Here is a 6,449-nt window from a genome sequence, read left to right as displayed (position 1 = left end):
CAGAGAGAGAGAGAGAGAGAGAGAGAAAAAAAAGAGAGATAGATGCTATACATACCGTGGCATTATGGAAATACGCATTCTTTCTCCTTCATTCCTGTTCTATCTCTGCTTCTGTACCCCCTTCCCCCCATCACCTCCCTCTCTATTTCTAGCTTACCCACACACTTTCACATACATACATGGCTGAACTCACTGACCGTCTGCTGCACTGGCCCTGACATCCATCCATACATCCCAGACTGTGACCTTCGGATGGCGGCTCCGCATCTCCACCCGGCATGCGACAGGGGGATGGGACGCAGGGGAAATTGGGAACGGCAGGTGTCATCTTCACTCGTGATCGATAGATATTAAACTCAAACAGCAGTCATGCATTTAGGAAAGGAAGGAGGTTGGTGGGGGTGGGCCAGCTGGTGCTGACAGGGATGATGGTCAGGGACGGTGGCGAGGGGTGCCTGGTATGCTACTCATTAAGGTTATATATATATATATATATATATATGCACCACATACCTGGGGCGGCTGTGGATCGGTGGTAGAGCGGTCGCCTGCCAATCGGATGGTTGGTGGTTAGATCCCTCGTCCTGCAGTCCCATGTCAAAGTGTCCTTGGGCAAGACACTGAACCCTGAGTTGTGTGTAAATGTGTGTGAGTGTTTATCTGATGAGCAGGTGGCACTTTATACGGCAGCCTCGGCTACAGAATATGAATGTGTGTGAATGGTGAAAGGATCCTGTGTGATGTAAAAGCGCTTTGAGTAGTCGTTGAAACTGGAAAAATGCTATGCAAGGACAGTCCGTCCGTACCTGTAGAGGCCCCTGCAGAGTCCCCTTTGTTGCATGTCACACCCCTCTCTTCCTTTGTTTTCTGCATGCATCGCTGCTGTCATCTGTCCAATAAAGGCAAACATAGTGAAAAAATCCCTTTTTTTTCAACCTGGGTCTTACTCTCTTGCTGATAGCCTGTCCATGGGTTTGGTTCTCTTAATGGTCAGTTGGACTCAGAGACAAGCGTTTGAAATTATGAGAGAAAAATTCAAGTTTGTTTCAAAAGCGTTCTGCTTGCCTACCTGTACATTGTTATGCCAGGGTCACATTTCCTGAATCTCTACAACAGAGGCAGCGAGAGAAAAGTTAATAGTCGGTTTGCCACAACTATAAGAATAAGTTAGTAAAAAATAGATGAAGTGTCAGTATTAGTAAAATGTCACCCAATGAAATCTGACAGAAAACAAAGAGAAAACTTGCACACTAAGGCAGATTTGATTTTTTTTGTGCTTTTATGTATGCATTTGCATCCCAAAAATCTCTCTCAGGTGAGGACAAGATTGTCACAAACAGGGAGAATTTCACAAGCTGTTACTGGTGCTGTGGAATTGCTTCGAGATCTCCTTTCTGATGTCAGGAGCGCAGTCTGATTAATAAAAAAAATGCAGGAAGCAGACATCCAGACAGCCGGCAGTGTGGCACACACACAATAGCTAGTGCCTGTGGCTCCAGGGAAACTCCAACTGAAGATCATTCATAAATGCAGTTTACTTCTTTTTTTATATGTCTACTGTAAAAGCATAAGGACTTAAAGATCCCCTCTTGTAAAAAAATGACATTTTCCTGCCTTGTTAGATTATAAAGCAGGACAAGGTGATATACTGTATACATCAATATCAATCTACAGATACAATGCACACAGCCGGTATTGAGAAACTGTGCCTTTAAAACAAGCCGTACCATGATGTCACAACTATGTCACAAATAGGTAGAAAGCGCCGTTACAGTCATTCCCTGGCTGCAGAGACGGTGCACGCTGAGTACGCGAGTCCCCTCTTGGCAATTTTGTCTTGAAAAGCCCATTTGCAGTAATATTATATGAAGACTGCAAAAGTAAATGTTCAATTTCATTCTAATTTTCTTTTTTTTAATGACCAGAAACAGAAGTCCACATTCGGTCAGTGTTGCTCGATAGTCCACTGTTGGTAGTATAGACGTAAGTGTGTGTGTGTGTGTGTGTGTGTGTGTGTGTGTGCGTGTGTGTGCGTGCGTGCGTGTGTGCAAATGCCCCCCTTGTTTGCTTTTATTCACTTTCCTAAGTCAGCCAGAGGATTGACATCTTTATTCTCCTTTAAGGAGCAAACACAAACGTAAGAAGAGAACTAACCAAATGCCAGCTCCTCTGTTTCAATATGGAGGACCAATTGGTCCAAAAATGAGGTATGACGATAAATCAACGTTGAAATATAATAATGATGACAAATGAGTTCTTTGAGGGAAAGCGATGTGGCTGACCTGTCTTTCCACTTTGTGCATGGCGAAGCAGGAAACTACAGTAGGGAGGGCTGGGAGCAGTGCTCCTGGTAAAAGCTATAAAATAAAGTACTTAGATGGATAGTTAGGGCAGTATGTGCCCTGTGTGTGTGGTGTGTGTGTGTGTGTGTGTGTGTGTGTGTGTGTGTGTGTGTGTGTGTGTGTGTGTTATTGCGTGATGTGTGGTGTGTGGTGTAGACTGGACGACTTGATGAAGCGGGTAAATTTCACTTCTCCTTCTTGCCTGTATGTTTCCCTCAGCAATCACCCCATCCTCAAAACCACCCACACACACACACACACACACACACACACACACACACACACACACACACACACACACACACACACACATTCTCATACCTTACTCGCCGCTCTGCTCTGGCTTGACCCTCCTTCACACTTGAACTGCTCTGCTGTAGTGAGAAGAACATACTGCAGTCATTCAAACATACACAAACACCCCCCACAGCCCTCAAACAGAAACATCGGCCGTGTGTGGCTGTCCTTTACTCAGAGAAGAGGGATCTGTGATGCGGCTTTGATGCCCTCAGACACACTCAAGGTCTGCCCGTTTCTCCGCCTGTCACCGACTTTGACGCCCTCAAACACAGAGACAGGGACAGCAGGAGAGAAAGTGAGAGCAAAGAGATTAATAAAGAAGAGATTTATTGTATTGAAACAGCAAGGAAGAAGAAAGTGGAAGTGAGGGGGAAAAGAGGGGAGGAGGAGGAGGAGGGAGAGTGAGAGGAGTAGAAAGAGCGAGCTGATGTTTGCTGACAAGGGCAGAAGCGAGGCCTCCTCTGAGAGCAGCCTGATGCAGAAACAAATGAGGCGACAGGAGGGAGCAGACAGCTCCGTCACACACTCTGATGTGCGTGAGTGGGCGTGGGTATGTGTGTCTTTTCATAAGTGTGAAAACCCCCAGAGTGGTTGTCACTGTTTCTGACACTGAACCAAAGGGAAACATCCACTTTCAGGAAAGCCACAACAACAGTAATGCTCATAGGTGCATTTAGCAAGGGCAGAGAGGACAGGAGAGGAAAGGAGAGGAGGGGGGAGGAGGGAAGAGAAGAGGAGAAGTTTTAAAAGTACCTTTATTAGAAGAATTATAAAAATCAAAACAGTTCAAGGAAAAGAACCCCCACCCCCCTCACAAACACCCAAACGACTGAAGAGGAGAGGAAACAATAAAGGAGAAGAGAAAGAGAGGAAAAAGGAGAGGGAATGAGAAAAGGAAACTGGAGAGGAAGCAAGAGAGGAGATGAGAAAGGAAACAAGAGAGGAGAGCAGGAAAAGGAGAGAGAGACAGGAGAGAGGAAACAGGAGAGGAAACAAGAGAGGAGAGGAGAAAAAGCAGGGAGAGGAGAGAGGAAACAGAGGAAACACAAGAGGAGAGGAGAGATTAAAAAGGAAAAGGGATAGTAGAGGAGAGGATGAGGACGAGGAGAGGGAACAGAAATGCAAAGAGGATATTTCTGCTGCTGGTAAAGAGGACGTTAGTGAGGCACAGGGGAGAGTTGGCAGTGTCATGACGGCACATCAGCCTTTCAGTCAACTGTTGTGATAACACACAAACACAAACACACACACACACACACACACACACACACAACACAGACTCCCTCCCCCTGGCTGGCAGAGTGGTATATACTAGCAGCATGTGTCTGATGTGCTGGGCTTCTGAGGAGGCAGTTAGCGGAGTAATGGGTGCTCACACAGCTTGTTACAGGGCAGGCAGAGATATGGAGAGACAGTTAAGGAAGGTAGAGAGAGAGAGAGATGTAACATAACTATATAATTATTAAGGATGAAAGTCTATGTACAGTGTGTGAGAAATAGTCACATTTAACACTTGAATACATTGTAAATCAAATATTAAATGTGGCACTGAAAGCTCAATGCACTGCAACTTAAGAAGACACCAGCAAAAGAACCGTCTTCGGCAATTTGACAACACATGCACCGCATTTAGGAAAAAGAAGTGAGACAACACAACCACATAATGAAACGGGCTGCAAAAGCCCATACAAGCACATCTGTTGTTTGTCTATTTGTTGTTAGTTTCCCAAGTTGCAGTGCATTGAGCTTCAGGGCCATTATATATATATATATATATATATATATATATATATGCTGCAACCACATTCCCCCTGGTGGAATAATACCTTTTGACTAATCAGCCCTTTGCTGTCACGTTTCACTGTGCAGGGTAGGTTCAGGTCAGGTTTAGGCAACAAAAGTACACCTGGTTAGGTTTAGGAAAAGATCGTAGTGCAGGTTAAAATAAGTTTGTTTGTTACATAACCTTTGTGGGTGAAGACAATTACGTCCATTGCGTAAGTTATTTCACTTACAAATGAAATATGTCAACGTTGAATTTTGGTTTCATATGGGACATGAACAGGGGTCCCCTGGGTGAAAGTCCTGTATCCCAGCTCCTATCTTGTCAGAAGGCACACCACACAAACACACACACGCTCACACACACACACACACACACACACAGAAAGAAGACGAAGGGCCTTGAAATTAGCCGCGGGAAGAGGGATTGATGGCAATGGTACTTATGTGTATGAGTGTGTGCTTTTGTAAGTGTGTGTGTGTGTGTGTGTGTGTGTGTGTTCACAGGGCTAATATGCATAGCCACCTCACTACTAAAACTAGAAAAGATTAATACCCTTCAGTGGTGGCTGCTGGCTGCCTTTTCCTCACTGTCTGCCGCTTCCACCTCCATTTTTCTTCTCTCGTTCTTCTCTGTCTATTTTTGCATCCCACCACATCTCCCTGAGCACTAACTGACTCCAGCTCCCTGTCTTGCTTCTGTACTGCAATACCTCAGCTACCACACACTCTCATTCTTTCTCTACAGCATCATTAGCAAAGACATGCCTCCGCTTCTTCTTCTCCTTCCTGCTCCTCCTCTTGCTCCTTTTTTTTCTCTCATCTTACTACACTCATAATTTTACTTCTGTAAACTTTTTTTCTCAGTACTCTCTTTCCTTTACATCCTCATACACATCAGTGTGTCCCTGGTGTCTTGTGTTTCATTTGAGTGAGTGATCAGTCTTCAGTGCTGCATAGCTCCATTCAAGGCTGCCATCAGTGTGACAATTAGGCCGGTAAATAAAGATAATGTGAGCCACCCGGGGTCCTTAACTGCAGCGCTGCAATTAACAGAACTGATTGGTGGGCTAAGCCTCAACACGGAGGGTTGGAAATCAGTGAGTCAGAAAGAGTTGGAGTAGTCCAACGACCACTTCATCTCGAAAAGAATGAAAAACCCCCGAACAGTTATGTTTTGTTGAGTGAAATGTTCCTCACATGAATTATACTACTTGGACTAATGCAGTTACTTTGTGTTTTTCAATGGTGTACAATGAAACTGCCAAGATTGTGGGTTTTCTGTTGTAGTTTTCCATGTCCTGTTTTATTTTGTAGTCTCAATTATCCAACTGTTGCCTTATTTTACGCCCTGTCCTTTGGATTTACCGTCTTTTGGACTATCTGCCCCGCCCTAATGTCTTTCACCTGTCCCCCAGCCCTTGTGTCATCTGCCCCTTGTTCACCCTCGTGTCCTTGTGTATTAAGTCTTGGTGCTTTCTGTTCCTAGTTGTGGTTCATCGTCGTCCGTCGTGAGTGTTGTGTGAGCTGTGTTCCGTGTTCTTTATTTCCCCGTTCCTTCCGTGTTCCTTGGTTGTTCTTTTGTTTGGAAATTACCAGCTTGCGTGTTTTGTAAGTTGTGACAGTTCAGTGGATAGGAGGACCCAAGCACTGAGAGCAGACAGGCAGGAGAAAGATGGTGTCGAGGATTTATTAAGAAAAAAAAACGTGCAAAAAAAAGAAACGACATGAGTAAAAACCAAGGCAGGCAAAAAACAAAGTCCAAAGAGAAAAGGATAACCAAAAAAAGTAACGCAGAAGCCACAGGGCAGATGCAAACAAACAAAACACACTATGTTTCCATCCACACGATTTTATCTGAATTAAGTGATATTGAATTCAAATGCTTTATGAATTTCATGAATGTCAACTCAAAGTAAATACGTTCGGTCTCATCGGATTTTACATTGATCAATATACGGCTTATGCGATAAACGCTGATGGAAACGTTATTTTTCAAATAAATAATGAATTGCGATTAAGTTT

Source organism: Etheostoma spectabile, chromosome 7 (genome assembly GCF_008692095.1).
Source record: "Etheostoma spectabile isolate EspeVRDwgs_2016 chromosome 7, UIUC_Espe_1.0, whole genome shotgun sequence".
Lineage (NCBI taxonomy): Eukaryota > Metazoa > Chordata > Actinopteri > Perciformes > Percidae > Etheostoma > Etheostoma spectabile.
The sequence above is the reverse complement of the archived record's forward strand: the minus strand, read 5'-3'. Positions refer to the sequence as shown.